The sequence below is a fragment of the Malaya genurostris genome, chromosome 2 (genome assembly GCF_030247185.1).
Source record: "Malaya genurostris strain Urasoe2022 chromosome 2, Malgen_1.1, whole genome shotgun sequence".
In the NCBI taxonomy this organism is placed as follows: domain Eukaryota; kingdom Metazoa; phylum Arthropoda; class Insecta; order Diptera; family Culicidae; genus Malaya; species Malaya genurostris.
Window position 1 is genome coordinate 201,260,802 of NC_080571.1, and position 18,212 is coordinate 201,279,013.

At 36.2% G+C, this 18,212-nt stretch overlaps 1 protein-coding gene across 7 annotated transcripts in view; it reads left to right on the top strand.

Moving 5' to 3' along the window:
• LOC131427047 (dual oxidase maturation factor 1) overlaps positions 1-18,212 on the top strand; it is a 95,405-nt gene that overhangs the window by 39,615 nt on the left and 37,578 nt on the right. Inside the window, exon 1 of one of the 7 annotated variants that reach the window (XM_058589938.1) lies at positions 17,101-17,177. The exons of the other annotated variants lie outside the window; for them this stretch is intronic. The gene's annotated coding sequence lies outside the window, so the exon portion shown is untranslated. Of the gene's footprint in view, positions 1-17,100; positions 17,178-18,212 lie in introns of those variants that run through there. 7 annotated transcript variants of the gene reach the window in all.

An 18,212-nucleotide genomic window follows, 5' to 3' on the forward strand; every position in this document is an offset into this window, starting at 1 on the left:
GCTGGCTATAGAAGCTGCCGCGTGGTTTCATTTGATGCACAGTGTAAACAAAATTACTGTTTTGAAACGAGCTTGAAGTTACACAATTGCTTGTTGAATAGTGAAACATTGCTTCCGTCACTTATCTGCTGTTTGTTGATCTTTTTTCGTCAAACAGAATTTTGCTGTGCCGTCATTGCTGAACATAAATCAAAAATAATGTTGATATTATTATCCGATTTGCCGGAATCAAAAGACGAGCTGATGCTTGCTGTTGTACCACCATTCAATGCAAATACCCAAAGTGCTACTTTTATTGTACGACGGACCAGCCTCTATGGGCGCGATTGCCACCAGTTTGTTGGCGTAATGTCGAAACCAGCGCGCTGGACCTAAGATTAATTAACGCAATCATTTAAATGCACACAGTTGGGACGACGTACACACACAAAAAAATGACTTAACGTTGCTAAACATTGCGTTCTGTTAGGAAACAAGATGTTTCACGCCAAGAAGTCAACAGACTGTTCGGAGGCATTCAATTTAGAAGTTGTTGGCCAGTGGGCTTTCATTTGCGAATTAGTCACACGCCACACGGTCGGTTATAGTGTGAAACTCACTGCTTGCTTACAGCTAGCTTGAAATATGTCCGAATAACCTTGAGAAAGATGAGTTTCTACTCAGTAGTTTGATGACTTTTGCAGCTTTGGTGCCTTGATAAACCGTCAGCTAGTAAACAGAAGCACCTGTTTCCATTGCATAAATTGTGTACAGGCGTAATTTTCACTTCAACCGGTTATCTTAATTCAAATTCTGTGTTGTCCGAATTTACGTTTCGTTTGCATTTGAAATTGCTGACAGTTTGATGCATTTTACATGCATAGGTTTCATTTGGCATTAAGTGAGTAAAAAATCCTGAGCTGCAGTCAGACCCGGGCGCAATGTTTTTAAGAAGGAGGCAAACTAATCCTTGGGCCCTATTTTTTGCTCACTAAACCAACGAGGGGGCGCAAATCTCTGATTTTGGCCTGGGCGCCAAATTTCCTCGGTACTCTATTGCCTCTAACGGACCAAACTCCAGAAGAACCTACGTCCAAAAGGTAACCTTATCGAAGAAAATAACTCTATTACAACCGCGATCTTTGTTATCTCCAGTGAACGACCTAAAAATTTAATTCCGGGGCAAAATCATTGCATGTAATTGACTTATTTCTCCAGCCCAGGCCTTGATTTTTTAGACGTAACTTTCAGACAGCAGCGGTTGCGGTCCGATATTCCACTTCCTTTTCCTGTACCCTGTTGTTTTGCGGTTACTCGTGTTGAGCCCCGCAACACCAGCACTTATGAGACAAAATGGACAACAATCAAATAGGGATGGTACTCGGAAGGCAAAGTATCGATATCTAGGGTATCGGGATACCGAAATTTTGGGAATCGATACAAGGTATCAAAAGGCAATAAAGTATCGATACCAGTAAGTATCAATTGATACTTGCACAGTAATCATTTCAAAATTAAATAAATGAATGAATTCGCGACTTTTGGTCTACGTCAAAGATTATCCGCACGTCACTTTGTGTTGGAGCCATGATGATTTCACATTTCACATATTTTCTCAAAAATTTTCATGTCATAACATTTATGTCGGTACATGAATACTACACAAAAAGCCCTTACGACGGTACCGAGTACGGACTGAACGGAAGCACCAGGCTCGTGCATGTACTGGTATGACGTGGACTAGCCGTCGTTGAAATTAGTTCTTGACAATCTCGCGTCATCCCACAGGCGCACTTAAAGAGAGTGCAAGTATGGCCTTTAGGTGCGTGTTTTCTCTCATTGCACTCTCTTTCAGTGCACCTGTGGGACAACGCGAGATTGTCGAGAACGAATTTCAACGACGGCTAGTCCACGTCATACCAATACATGCGCGAGCCTGGCGCTTCATCGAAGTCGAAGAAAAAAAAGAGAGGTGGGTTATGTTAGAAACATAACCGGATGGCATGAATATGAATAAAATAAATTCTGGACCTAAACTCTGAAACTCAATTTTGATGCTAGACTTTGGGACTGAATTCTGAAACTAAGTTCAAGAATTGAATTATGAATCTAGATTGTCGAACTGGTCACTGAAGCTGAGATTTGTAACTGAATTCGAGACAATTTTCAAAATCGGATCCAGAATTTAGCTTCAAAACTGAGTTGTATAATCCAGATCCGGAATATAGTTAAGAAATCTTCAGAATATAGTCTCTGAATTCAGTTACACTTCTAGAATTGTAATAGTGAGTTTTGGATCCTAATTCTAGACCAGCATTCTCTAACTGAAACCTGGTTCTGGAAATAAAGCTGAGTTTTAAATCTGAATTTGATCCATATTTTCGGGCTGCAGTTCCGGAATTTAAGGTTCAGAACTCAATTTCCGAATTCGGAACTTGAATTATAAGTCTGAATTCTGGATAGGAGTTTTGCAATTGTATTCTGGTCTGAGCCTCAATTCCAAGATCCTGATCTATGTTCCAGATTTTGGGTCCATAAACCAGGCTTAGAATAAAATTCTTAAATTTGGTCCAAGTTACAGAATTCTGGATTTCAATTCTGGCCCTGGATTCCGAACGAGGAACTGAATATTAGATCTGGATTATGAAAATGAAAAATAAAATCTGGTCTTGGGTTTTGAAACCAAATTTCAGAACTGAACTCTAGAATTGGATTCTTGACCTGGATTTCGATCTGAACTGAATGAAAGAACTACGCAGGCTAGCATAAAAGAAGCATCAAATTTTTACCATTTTCACTTACCAAATATGAAATTTTAATTTCGAGTTATTTATGGTTATATTACTGAAAATTTGATCACAAATTGCTAATCATATCTCCGATGACGTGTAAAAAAATTATGATGATACGTTGAATAAAACACGGAAATATTCACGATAAAAACCACTCTTCCAGAGGGTAAATTTTGAAAAGGCGCCCCATAGTAAAGTAAGACGTATTCACGTCAAAAAATGTTCCATCGGTAACGGGTATAGCTTGATGGGTTAGTCGATGCCTTTTACTCAGCCCACCTGGGTTCGATTCTCAACCCAGAACATAGGGTTAGAAAGTTTTTCTGACCCGAAGTGGCGAATGACCTTAAGGTTAAAGCCTTTATAATTGAAACAAAAAAATATTCCGTAGTCATGGAAATTAATTTCAATCTGTTGCGAAACTGTAAGTATCGAGACCTGAAGTATCGATACTAACAGTATCGCTCTGATGTAAAATCGATACTAAAAATACCCGATTCTCGAATGAAAGTATCGATACTTCAAAGTATCGACTCGGTATCGGACATCCCTACAATCAAATATTGCAATAAGGCACGTTTGTTACGGCTTTTAACGACACCTACAATCTGAAATATAATCCGGACTTATAATTTTGCATCCAACATCAACCATAATGCCAATAATAACGAAAGCAGCAACATCGACGACCAATGGACGAAGGCGTGGTTAGTAAATCAATGCACATCCACTCCCATTCTGCACAATCTTTCATGAACCACGCAGACTCACCTTTTGATGGGAGGGGATTGGTTCACAAAACTGTACGTTTTTCTAATGGCGTTTTCGTTTTTAATTTGCACTACACCGGTGCAGTGCTACACTGAGGCATGAATAAACGAACAAAAATGACGAAAACATAAACAGTAACCATTGACTACAATACACGATTCCATTGCACAGAGCTACACCAAACTTTTGATGAGTGCTACACCAGTGGTATCGGTGCAGAAAAAGTGTAGCACTGGTGTAGTGCAATTGGTAAAAACGAACGGTTTCAGTGCAGCTTTCGCTACACCAGTGTAGTGCAATTTAAAAACGAAAACGACATAAGGATGTAGGTGTTTTATCTAAAGTCTACGTAGTTTTATTATTATTGTCTGAATATTTGCTGAAATTTGGCTTAACTTAGCTAATCTCCATTGATAACAAAAAGTTGAAATTACATATTGAACCAAATTCACGATGCTTGCGAGTAATACATGCTTATCGTATCCCCTAAACTGACTGGAAACATGAAAAGATCAATAACGTAGATGGCTACGCCTATGCAGGTTCGATAAACTCACATACGATTATAAATGATCATGATTCAGATATCGGAAGTCATCTTGTAATCAAATTGATTGTGCTATTTTTAGAGGTAAAATATGCAATATAAGTTTAGCAAAACCTGTTCTAATACACCTAATTGTGTAATGAAGCCTTTCTCATATTATTTCATTTTATCCTATATATTACAGCAGATAATCCCCGTAGTGAACTGAGCTCCATTTTATCACATTTCATTACATTACTACGGTACTTCCGGAACCGAAAGCTAGATATCGGCATAGTGACAATCGGATCATTCAACCATGCACTAATATGACTGAATTTTTTTTTTCGATTTTGTATGACGATTTGAATTTTGGAAAAAAATGTGCTTGTAATCGGACTTCAGGACTAAAATTCAGCAAATCATTTATGGGACTATTAATGTTTTTTTTTGGTGATAGACTTTCATGGTTTGCAAACTAGAGCAATCCACCAGCCAATATAAATAAGTAGCTGATGAAAAAATATTCGAGAAAAGTGAGTGACAATATTTGCCACACACATATTTTTTCGACTAACACGCTATACCCGTCCCATTATGAATATTGATTTCAGCAGGTAAATTTAGTCTCAGGCACTATTTCGACTAAAACCAATAAAATACTATTTAGCATGAATTTGTTTCATACAAGCAACAGGAGCGCAGGATTTTCCTTGTCTCGATCAAAGGGAAGAAGTAGTGTTTGAATGGCGCGTTTGAATTGGCACAGCGAAATCCTGCACTCCTGTCTCTTCTGTGTATGATATTCAAGCTATGGGGTAACATTTTTCAATCAGATGCATGAACCATGCTTTGTGATTGAATTTTTACTATTGCTTTTATTGTCTGTATAATTGTTATTAGTCGCAGTATGTAAGGAAATATTACTTGCTATTTTTATTGACGCTATTTCAGCACCAAAAATCGCTGCATGGCTGATAATCGTGAAAATGATTTTGAATGATGTGAGTTTATGGAACATCACTATAATCGATGCTGAAAATCGGACATGATTTTTTTCAGCGGTGATATTTGATTGTTCGATATTTTCCCAGCACTGCACTAAACAAGACATCAACATTGCTCCAAAAGAGCTTTTTAGAGCGGTTAGTGGAATCGCAAAAAATATTTGCATGATTATAAACTTCACGCGCGCGTCTTAAATTTAGCGTTTAACCTGAAGAAAATTGATCAAGCGTTTAATCTGAAGAAAATTGATTTTTGCAAGGAGAAATATAATAAGACATTAAAAGATAAGGAAACTCTGAAATATCTCTAAGGAACGATCTCACCAGAATTCTGCTTTTCCTATTCGCATCGCTGTAAAAATCGCGTGATGACGCACCAGTACCAGATCGGTTAAAATAGTTTAATATTGGGCGGTTACAGTATCCGTCGCTTGAACGATATTTAGTTTCGCGAATCAGCAATATTCAATAAATAACACTTTTCACCAGGCATATACCCAAAGGGCCCTGGCCCCTCCCGAAACCGGACACCTTTATAGATTGTAAAAAACATACTATTTATTTATTTATTTATTTATTTCTTATGCACAATACAAACTTAAAACAATAAAAAAAGCGAAGAAAGCCAAACAAAAGATATAATACGAGAGTTTATGAGTCTAGTGCTCCTTTGGATTGCTCCGTGAAATTGTGATTTCGAGAGTTTTGTGGTGATCGAGCCCGCAGCGGTAGGGGCTCCGATGCGCTTACAAGGGACAGTGTCAACATTACATGAAAATGGTGCTGGATGACTGGCAAGAAAAGGTGCGCAATCTAACAGATGCATACTCTAGACTAAAAAGACGAACGCGAACGCACTTCGGAAGCATGTTTGGCTATGCTGATGCAGATTCGGTTAGATTTTTGGTGTAGGTTGGTAATTGTTGACGAAACCTTGTTCTCAATCGGACAGGTTGGACGTCAGTTTTCTTGGATTGTCATGGCAAACTTTTCATGAACTATCTTAAATAATGAATATACTATCATAGTATTAGTGTGAATTATTGGAGCGGTTGAATACCGAGTATCGCTACCACGGCTACATAAGAGCAACGCTACCATCTACGATTTACTGTTCCAATTACTTCACTATTCACCTTATTCAGCCAATTTGGCATCCCTGAACTATCACGATCTGCGCTTGTTTGTTCCAAAATATTAAAAAATCGATGTGAGTTTTATTTGGAAGGTTTCCGGAACCTGGAGCCGCTACTTCAGGAACCTGAAATCGGGAACCACCGAAGTAAGTTTGTATGGCTATCAACTAATATGACTTATAAATTGGAGTAAATAGTTCAGAAGACTTTCTGTTCCTCACGAGTCCAAACCTTGGACCACTGATTTTCATGCTATTCACGAATCAATTTTGCAGTGAATTCTGAAACTATATCGCATCATTGCAAATCTTTATGGATTGTGGTGGTCTTCAAACGGAGAGGGTACCAGACCCTCCGTCTGTCTACCATCTCTATAGAATCTAACAAGATCTATTTGCTGTCACTAACCTTCTCGCTTCTCCTTTCCTCGTCTCTTCAGCATCTCGGTGTCAACTAACTAGATCTTTTGTCTTCTTAGTCATTTCGTTCCCATACTCCGTTTTCCACAAAATTTACTTCTTTATGCTTCTTCCACTCTCTTCGGCAATATCACCATCATCGTCTACGAAAAGCCGCCTCAGTCGATGACCAACATGCGGGCCACACGCCGGGTCTTCGTAGCCAGGGGGTGTTTTCCGCAGACCCATAAATACGTATCAACGTTGCCTGGAGAACTCTCGTGTTATATTCAATCCAACGGCCACTGCCGATCGCCATCTGCAGACTGAATCTGCCATAATCGACCATTGCGACCGGAATACGACATTACCTAATGATACTATCCTAGTTTTAAGTTAGTCGTTAATTAAAATTAGAAAATGCCCTTGGCATCTTAGAGCTCAAGCAGTGCGCCTTTAAAAAAAAATATAATCTATAATAAAAATGGAGAGGGTTTTATACAAGTGTAACCGAAACGGCATACAGACTGTTTTTGTTGCTGCGAAAGCTTAAACAGTTTTGATACTCATCAAGACTTCAATGATGTGTATTTTCTCTGAAATTTTTATATTGCACTAGTACGCAGTATTCTGCACAGAAAGAAAAGATGAAACTTACACGACATGTAAACCGATAGTACTATTAAATAGACATCAGTTGAAACGAAAATCTGATTGAAAACCATGATTGATGTAAAATTACATTAAAATTCATTTAGTTTTTCATTGAACAAGACTGTATATTTACAAACCGCTTCGTTTTGTAATGTAAATTTCCATTCAATTTCCTGCTCCAAATATGTGCATGAAAATAAATGTAAATTCACAAAATATTTTTATCTGTGTGGTTGAATCACTACGTTACGAGAATCGTTGCACTGTAAAACAGATAAATATTTTTTCAATGATTCTTCATTTTCGATTCACTCGAAATGTCGCATCCCTACAAATATATTATAATTTACTTTAAGTGGTAATAATTTTCTATCTAATTTCTTTTTAGTTCATTAATTACTTTTCAATCTGCATTTATGCTTTTAAGAAACAAAAGGTACCAAATACACACCAATAATTAGTTACATAAAAAAGTTAGATGTTTTATGTTCGATCAGGGCCCTAAACAACACACACTTGCCACAGCTGCACTATCACTCGAAACAACTGCTTCAACCAATTACTTTGCCATAAGTTGTATGATACACATTAAAATTAGACTTTTTTGAGAGCAACACTTAGACAGCGCATCGTACGCTCGGTGATGCCAACTATCCTTCCCAAAAACTGACAAAATCAAAAGTCTTACAAACAGTCCAAAATTATAATGTTGTTTAAAGTGACGATGCAGAAAACAGAATCAGTCTTCTACAATTAGCTAAAAACTATTTCAATTCATAAATCATGTTAGTAATAATTCACTTTGGCTTTATCGGTTCCCAGATTCTTGTTACGGAAATGCCGGAAATAGAGAGTTCATACTCCAGAATGAAACTGATTCATTTTTCTGGTTTTATTTATTTTTTGTATTTGTCGATTATAGCAATAAAAAGATATATTTGCATAGAGTGCATTAATTAATACAGGAAATTATAGCCGAAAGCCGTTCATACCCACACTGATAGTTTACTCATGGGTCGTATTTTCAAATATTTCCAGATATTGAATTATTGAAGACTGGGATGAAAAACTTGTTGGATCACTTCCTTCTATGTATATCCAACTTGAACCCGGATAGTCTGGATAAAGACCAACATTAAAACGAGCTATTTAAAGGAATTTTGATTATTTTGGCAATATCTGATTTAGTGATTTAGTTATATCAATTTGCATCCTCCTAGTCGTAGCCGTTCTATTAATCAAATGTCATCTGAGACACACGGGCAGAAATGAGATGGGAACTTTTGTGCACTTGATTATCTCATCGCAAGCTGGATTAGTTTTAGTGTAATAAATTCGTTCGAATGTTGTCTAGAAATATAAAATTGTCTGCAAACTTTCACGACGAAGGTTCAAAGTGGGCACTAGAAACTCTGATTTATTGTAGAAACTTTTATTTCTCGACTAATCATCAATAGTCCAATGACGCAGAATGAAACAATGATCTCCTAACTAGCTGAAAACAAGATCAGCTGAAACAGCAGTAGATGAGGTCGTCTTCGATAATGAACGTTTTTTTCGTTTCCACTAATATTTCAATTAGCAATCATTATCATTAGAAGCATTAAACTTAAAGTATTGGTTAGAATTTTTACTCGCAAATTCATTCAATTGATTTCTGCCACCACCCACGCCTAATGAAAATAAATATGTACAACGCTTTAAAAAAACTTGTAGTACCAGCCTTTCCCATAATCAACAGCATCGCGTGTGGATAAATCAACAATAGAATTCAAATCTCGTTCCGCACCGGCCGTCGTCACTGGTTGGTAAATTTTCATTCCACCTACAATCGACTGTGGTTCACAACATAAGGGCAGTAGCATGAGCATGAACTTAGCGAGGCACCTCTCACCGATGATAACGCAAATAGGTGAATAATTTGTTGCTAATTTGTTGCTAATTAGTTACGGTAATTTTGAATTTGTTGCTCAATTTTTTTTAAATTTTTTTGAGTACTTCGCTAAGTTCATATAAAGTTAGCGAAGCCCCCCTTCAATATATGCATCAAAACAAATCCAAGCCCAGTGAATAATTTGTTGCTAATTTGTTGCTAATTAGTTACGGTAATTTTGAATTTGTTGCTCAATTTTTTTTAAATTTTTTCGAGTACTTCGCTAAGTTCATATGAAGTTAACGAAGCCCCCCTCCCATATATGCTTCAAAACAAATCGAAGCCCAGTGAATAATTTGTTGCTAATTTGTTGCTAATTAGTTACGGTAATTTTGAATTTGTTGCTCAATTTTTTTTAAATTTTTTCGAGTACTTCGCTAAGTTCATATGAAGTTAACGAAGCCCCCCTCCCATATATGCTTCAAAACAAATCGAAGCCCAGTGAATAATTTGTTGCTAATTTGTTGCTAATTAGTTACGATAATTTTGAATTTATTGCTCAATTTTTTTTAAATTTTTTTGAGTACTTCGCTAAGTTTATATGAAGTTAGCGAAGCCCCCCTTCAATATATGCATCAAAACAAATCCAAGCCCAGTGAATAATTTGTTGCTAATTTGTTGCTAATTAGTTACGGTGATTTTGAATTTGTTGCTCAATTTTTTTTTAAATTTTTTTAGTACTTCGCTAAGTTCATATGAAGTTAGCGAAGCCTCCCTCCAATATATGCTTCAAAACAAATCGAAGCCTAGTGAATAATTTGTTGCTAATTAGTTACGGTAATTTTGAATTTGTTGCTCAATTTTTTTTAATTTTTTTTTTAGTACTTCGCTAAGTTCATATGAAGTTAACGAAGCCCCCCTCCCATATATGCTTCAAAACAAATCGAAGCCCAGTGAATAATTTGTTGCTAATTTGTTGCTAATTAGTTACGGTAATTTTGAATTTGTTGCTTAATTTTTTTTAAATTTTTTCGAGTACTTCGCTAAGTTCATATGAAGTTAACGAAGCCCCCCTCCCATATATGCTTCAAAACAAATCGAAGCCCAGTGAATAATTTGTTGCTAATTAGTTACGATAATTTTGAATTTATTGCTCAATTTTTTTTAAATTTTTTTGAGTACTTCGCTAAGTTTATATGAAGTTAGCGAAGCCCCCCTTCAATATATGCATCAAAACAAATCCAAGCCCAGTGAATAATTTGTTGCTAATTTGTTGCTAATTAGTTACGGTGATTTTGAATTTGTTGCTCAATTTTTTTTTTAAATTTTTTTAGTACTTCGCTAAGTTCATATGAAGTTAGCGAAGCCTCCCTCCAATATATGCTTCAAAACAAATCGAAGCCTAGTGAATAATTTGTTGCTAATTAGTTACGGTAATTTTGAATTTGTTGCTCAATTTTTTTTAATTTTTTTTTTAGTACTTCGCTAAGTTCATATGAAGTTAACGAAGCCCCCCTCTCATATATGCATCAAAACAAATCGAAGCCCAGTGACCTTGGACGGAATGAAAAACTGAACGATTAACTGAACTGAGCGTGTATGGTGACTATTCAGTGTTGCGGTTTGTTTCATGTCAGTTTCATCCGTTTTTTTTCATGGAGGCCCATTATTCTGATCAAAAGAAAACTGACGAACTGAACGACAAAAGTGACAAAAGAAAATCTGCTTTTATCTAGCAAATATTGCGCTTGAAGAATCTACAAAACATGACAAAAAATATTTCTCAGTGGATTAGTTAATTTCAATCAATATTTTGATAAAAAGAACAAATATTTTACTTGTGCGTTTCTGACAATTTCTTGGCAAACGATTTCACAGTACATTCAATTTGAAAAACCTGTTTTAATCCACCCAGTGGTATAATGATGCCTTTCTAATATTACTAATATTTTCAACAATATCACCAGAAGATTTTGTGAAGATATTTTTTTTCCAATCTTGAATAAAATTAGAAACTTTCTTTGGGTATAAACTAACATAACCTTTTCAAATTGTAAACAGTTATGTCAAGTTGATAAGAATTTTTCTTTATTTTGCATCGTCGCACTAAATGATTAAACACACTTTATCCTATAGATCTGGAACCAGAAATCGGACCCGGATGAAATTAAACAGCAACCTATAAGGCTGTAGGAACTTTTATTGGAGCCTGTTTGTGGAAATCGATCAAATTATCTCTGTGAAAATTGAGTGAGTCTCGTTTTAAACTTTTTGACTGCTACTTCTGGTACTTCTGGAACCAGGAACTTGGAACCAGTATAACCAAAGTCGGTTCGTTTAGTAAGTAACTAATATAGCCTACAAATTGAATCAGTTTAAAGCCAAATCTAGAAGAATTTTACCCTTCGACGCTCTAAATGACGGTGTGAAATTTAATAGCAACCTACAGGGCTACGAGATTTTTTTATGAGTGACATTATTTGACACATACCCACACACCCACATACATTGCTCAGCTCGATGAGCTGTGTCGAATTGTATAGAACACTTAGCCTTTCGGGTCAATTTCCACTGGTTCAAGTGATTGTATAAACTTTCTTTATGAGAAAGGCAATAAGTGCACTTTTATTGAAAAGCATCTTTATCATGATCTTGTAATAATACTAAGAAGTAGGTACAAATTGAATAAAAGGATAAAAAATTTACATATTTTTCACCTGTAAAATATAAATTTTTATGTGGCAACCCTGCACGCTATACGAAATTGAACAAAGCACGCTGTGAATGGAGCAAAGCCGCACGTACCGTCGCGTACCAGTTTTGGATCGTCATTTTTTTCAATTATAGAGGTTTTAACATTGCTGTCGTTCACCTCTTCGGACCAGAAAAGTTTTCTGGCCCTATGTGCGGGGTTGGGAATCGAACCCAGGTGAACAGCGTGGAAAGTATCGACTCATCACGCTATACCCGTTCCCCTGCATCATCATTTTGAATTTGAATGTTTTGACACTTATCGCCCTATAATTTCGGAACCGGAAGTCGGATCAGGATGAAATGGCACAGTATATTTAAAGACAATGAGAGCTTTAGTTTGAATCATGAATCGTGAAAAACGGCTTAACCTTTGCTGAGAAATCGACGGGAGTTTCGTTTTTAGAGATTTTCTTCACTATTACCGGTGCTTTCGGAATCGGAAACCGGGGACTAGTAGTCCCAAAGTAGTTTTATATAATCACTAACTAATAAGATCCGTCAACTAGATGAATTTAGCAGTAAGTTTTATAAAAATGTGCACCTCGTTTCGCCATCGCTTGTGAAAAAATACCCATGAAATTGAAAATTTTCACCAATTGCACTGTAATACCGGAACCGGAAGTCGGATCTGGATCAACTTTCAATTTCAAGGCCTTTTATTTCCTTCTTAGTTTGTGAAAATTGGTCAAGAAATTTCCGAGAAAATTGATTGCATATTTTTTCATAAATATTCACATATTTCCTTGTAATTCCGGAACCGGAATTCAGCCATCTCTGAATCACACAAACACACACACACACACACACACACACAGACATTTTGTGATCACGACGAACTGAATCGAATGGTATATGACACTCGACCCTCCGGGCCTCGGTTCAAAAGTCGGTTTTCACAGTGATTGCATAACCTTTCTATAAGAGAAAGGCAAACATAGTTTCAAATGAACGAGGTATAGATAAAATTGACTAACTTTTTAGATAAACTAAATTAACCTAAATTTAGTTGTTTCAACTAAGGCTTTTGTTTAATATATTCATTAATTTGCTTGTATTTAGGAATAAAACGATTTCTTTCACACTAATTTGCAAGATAAACGAAGGTTTTGATTAATTAATTTGCCAAATTTGAAGATTTTTTTGTCCCGAGGCCATCTAATTACATACACACCACAACCAAGCCCTGGTATTTTAATTAGTATTCAAGGATTTAGTACTTCATCAGTCCGGTCAATCTCTACATCAAACAATCTTTAAAAAAAATCTGTTTTAATCCACCTAGTGGTGTAATGATGCCTTTCTCATGTACATATAATATTGTGGTATTCAATTCAAAAATTGTCTCTTCGATTTTTGAAAGAAACCAAGAGATTGTTTGTGTATAACATACAGAATAAAACAGTGCTTTGATTGCCTAAGTCATCCTCAAGAAAACGAGGTCGGTTCACTATTATATGCACTTCCGGCACCGGAACCCGAGAACCGGTATAATCAAAGTCGGTTCGTACGGCCACCAACTAACATGACACACAAACTCTACTAGTATGCACTCTAAATTACGATTTAAATGTTTGTTGCATCCGAAAATATTTTAAGTTACGGTGTACATTATTGAACACACTTTACCCTATAACTCCGGAAACGGAAGTCGGATCTGGATGAAATTCAGGAATTCCGTATGGGACCACGAGATCTTTCATTTGAATCTAAATTTGTCAAAATCGGTTCAGCCATCTCCGAGAAAACTTCGCGAGATTATTTCACACACACACACACACACACACACACACACACACACACACACACACACACACACACACACACACACACACACACACACACACACACACACACACACACACACACACACACACACACACACACACACACACACACACACACATAGACATTGCTCAGCTCGATGAACTGAATCGAATGTTATGACCCTTGGCGGGCCAATTTTCACTAGTCGGTTTTTCAAGTCATTGCCTAACCTTTCTATATGAGAAAGGCAAAAATATTATTAGTTAACAATACATATACTTGAATTGTTGAAAACCCTCTGGAAAATGAAAGAAGCAGAGAAAATTGTACTTCAAAAACACGCACAAACTTTATTCGCGGAAGAAGAATAGTTCATATGAACTTAGAGAAGTACTCAAAAAAATCATAAAAACTTAGCAACGAATTCAAAATTACCGCAACAAATTGGCAACAAATTATTCACTGGGCTTCGATTTGTTTTGAAGCATATATGGGAGGGAGGCTTCGTTAACTTCATATGAACTTAGCGAAGTACTTAAAAAAATTTAAAAAAAATGAGCAATAAATTCAAAATCACCGTAACTAGTTAGCAACAAATTATTCACTAGGTTTCGATTTGTTTTGAAGCATATATTGGAGGGAGGCTTCGCTAACTTCATATGAACTTAGCGAAGTACTAAAAAAAATTTAAAAAAGATTGAGCAACAAATTCAAAATTACCGTAACTAATTAGCAACAAATTAGCAACAAATTATTCACTGGGCTTCGATTTGTTTTGAAGCATATATGGGAGGAGGGCTTCGTTAACTTCATATGAACTTAGCGAAGTACTTGAAAAAATTTAAAAAAAATTGAGCAACAAATTCAAAATTACCGTAACTAATTAGCAACAAATTAGCAACAAATTATTCACTGGGCTTCGATTTGTTTTGAAGCATATATTGGAGGGGGGCTTCGCTAACTTTATATTAACTTAGCGAAGTACTCGAAAAAATTTAAAAAAAATTGAGCAACAAATTCAAAATTACCGTAACTAATTAGCAACAAATTAGCAACAAATTATTCACTGGGCTTCGATTTGTTTTGAAGCATATATGGGAGGGTGGCTTCGTTAACTTCATATGAACTTAGCGAAGTACTCAAAAAAAATTTAAAAAAATTGAGCAACAAATTCAAAATTACCGTAACTAATTAGCAACAAATTAGCAACAAATTATTCACTGGGCTTCGATTTGTTTTGAAGCATATATGGGAGGAGGGCTTCGTTAACTTCATATGAACTTAGCGAAGTACTTGAAAAAATTTAAAAAAAATTGAGCAACAAATTCAAAATTACCGTAACTAATTAGCAACAAATTAGCAACAAATTATTCACTGGGCTTCGATTTGTTTTGAAGCATATATTGGAGGGGGGCTTCGCTAACTTTATATTAACTTAGCGAAGTACTCGAAAAAATTTAAAAAAAATTGAGCAACAAATTCAAAATTACCGTAACTAATTAGCAACAAATTATTCACTGGGTTTCGATTCGTTTTGAAGCATATATGGGAGGGTGGCATCGCTAACTTCATATGAACTTAGCGAAGTACTCGAAAAAATTTAAAAAAAATTGAGCAACAAATTCAAAATTACCGTAATTAATTAGCAACAAATTAGCAACAAATTATTCACTGGGCTTCGATTTGTTTTGAAGCATATATGGGAGGGTGGCTTCGTTAACTTCATATGAACTTAGCGAAGTACTCAAAAAAAATTTAAAAAAATTGAGCAACAAATTCAAAATTACCGTAACTAATTAGCAACAAATTAGCAACAAATTATTCACTGGGCTTCGATTTGTTTTGAAGCATATATGGGAGGAGGGCTTCGTTAACTTCATATGAACTTAGCGAAGTACTTGAAAAAATTTAAAAAAAATTGAGCAACAAATTCAAAATTACCGTAACTAATTAGCAACAAATTAGCAACAAATTATTCACTGGGCTTCGATTTGTTTTGAAGCATATATGGGAGGGTGGCTTCGTTAACTTCATATGAACTTAGCGAAGTACTCAAAAAAAATTTAAAAAAATTGAGCAACAAATTCAAAATTACCGTAACTAATTAGCAACAAATTAGCAACAAATTATTCACTGGGCTTCGATTTGTTTTGAAGCATATATGGGAGGAGGGCTTCGTTAACTTCATATGAACTTAGCGAAGTACTTGAAAAAATTTAAAAAAAATTGAGCAACAAATTCAAAATTACCGTAACTAATTAGCAACAAATTAGCAACAAATTATTCACTGGGCTTCGATTTGTTTTGAAGCATATATTGGAGGGGGGCTTCGCTAACTTTATATGAACTTAGCGAAGTACTCAAAAAAATTTAAAAAAAATTGAGCAACAAATTCAAAATTACCGTAACTAATTAGCAACAAATTAGCAACAAATTATTCACCTATTTGCGTTATCATCGGTGAGGGGTGCCTCGCTAAGTTCATGCTCATGGCAGTAGCGGTACACGTCACTAGTCTCGTATATCAAACATCCACTCCATTTGCTTCCTCGTTCGGTTAGTTCTTATAGTAAATATAGTAAACAGTATGTACGCGATCACCGCGGTGCCCGTACGGTCCGGCAGCAACAACAATAACAACACCGGGTGAACGGTGGAACAACCAACCAGCATTGTAGGGCATTATTGAGATCTCCGTTTCTCGACCGTCGGCGTCGGGCCATTGTGAAAGAGGTTCGTGCTTCATTGAACGCGCCTCGCATTGAAGTCTACCGTTTTGCTCACAGCTTAATAATCGGGGTGTTTCCGCATTTTTCGAGGGTGATTTATGTTGTATTGCGGTCTCACTTTTAGACATTTTTTATGTTCTATAAATCTTTGTTTCTGCGGCCGGCTAGACGAAATGAGAGGCATGAAACTTGATGATATTGGTTTTCCACTACTAATTAACTGTTAGTGTTACCATTTTCCAGTTATGTATTGGGGACCTTTATTGATACGCAGGACGATTCCGCTTACCACGTAATTCACGCTAATCGCATTACGTATCTTGTCAAAATGTCATATCGCTGATAGATGACTCCGAGATCTTCTACATCGAACGCTATGTAACCCCAACTGTTTTGTAATGCTTCTTTCCTTCATTTCACGATCGTGTTCAGCTTTTTTTTCCCTTGTAATAAAGCTAAACGCGCAGTTACTCTACATGCCGGCTACCGCAAACATAAGAGGTTCGTTGATTAACATGCGTTTCAATCGCTCGACAAACGGCTTAACCATGAAATAATAACTAATAGTCAACCGACTACACGAACGTAACGAACCACTGCCATTGGCCGCCATATCCGCATATTCGAACGACAGCCGGCATCGCTGTCTCACCTACGTACTACCGTGTTGCTCTAGTATAGTTCAAGTCGTTAGGAAAAGTGGCTGCCTCAGCTAATGACATTTGTCTACGTCGTTCTCATAATCGCAAAAATGTCTCAGCTGTCGAAAGGCAACACGCTTCAATGTAATTTGGGTGAGTCTATTTTACGGTTTTCTATTAACAATTTTTTTGTATAAACTGCGTCTAATTCATTTAGACTAATTTCTGAATATTATATAAAACATGATTTATTGCAATAGTTACCACTTTTCAATATATTTATAGGTAAATATAAATGTACAAAATTCGAAAACTTTATTTGTATAATACGTATAAAACGTATAAGAATCCGAACCATGAAATTACAGTACTCGGTTGATCATTGGCCGACAGTTTAATAACGTGGTAGCAGAAGTTGTAATTTGTAACTAATTCAAACTTCGTCTCCACGTTTTGTCGTGCATCTGAACTCCACCGTAGCTGATTCTCAATACTTTCCTATTTAAGTTATTAAGCTCTTGATGATATCACACCTCTACGGCTCTAGAACCGGTCTCGATGACTTCATAACCACAGAAAACAATCGGTCTAATTAGTGTTTGTGACAATGCGCGGAATCTTCTGACTAATCTTTCACGGATCGATATCGATTAAAGTTTCTTAAAAAGAAACGACCAACAAATGATTCCACCTGGGACTAGCGAATCATCTTTCAATCGTTAAGCTGATGCTGGTGAGAACTTAAGTGTATGTTGCTAGAGTAAGCTAAACTAAACTGTATAGCCTAATAGGTACACATTCGGACGCTAGTATTGAAGCAGTACCTGGTTTCTTAGTTTGCTGTCAGAGTGAAAGCGTAACGCGGACCGAAGCGAAGCGATTCAATGCGATGAAATTCAACTGAAAATCTAGTCTGTTTCGAAGCGGGTTTGCTCACTGCCCCCTTGCGAACTAAACACAGTTTCTTGAAAAGTGTTTGTTTAATGAAACAACACCCCAATTTTCGTTTACGAACACTTTTTTTAACGTTACCTCGTTTTACGAACCAAATTCCAAATAACGTAATCTTTGTTTCGAACCAAATCCCAAATAACGTAATCTTTTTTACGAATTAAATCCCATATAACGTAAACTTTTTTTACGAGCCTACTTCGTAAAAAGAGGTTTTAGCCTACAATGAAAATTTTG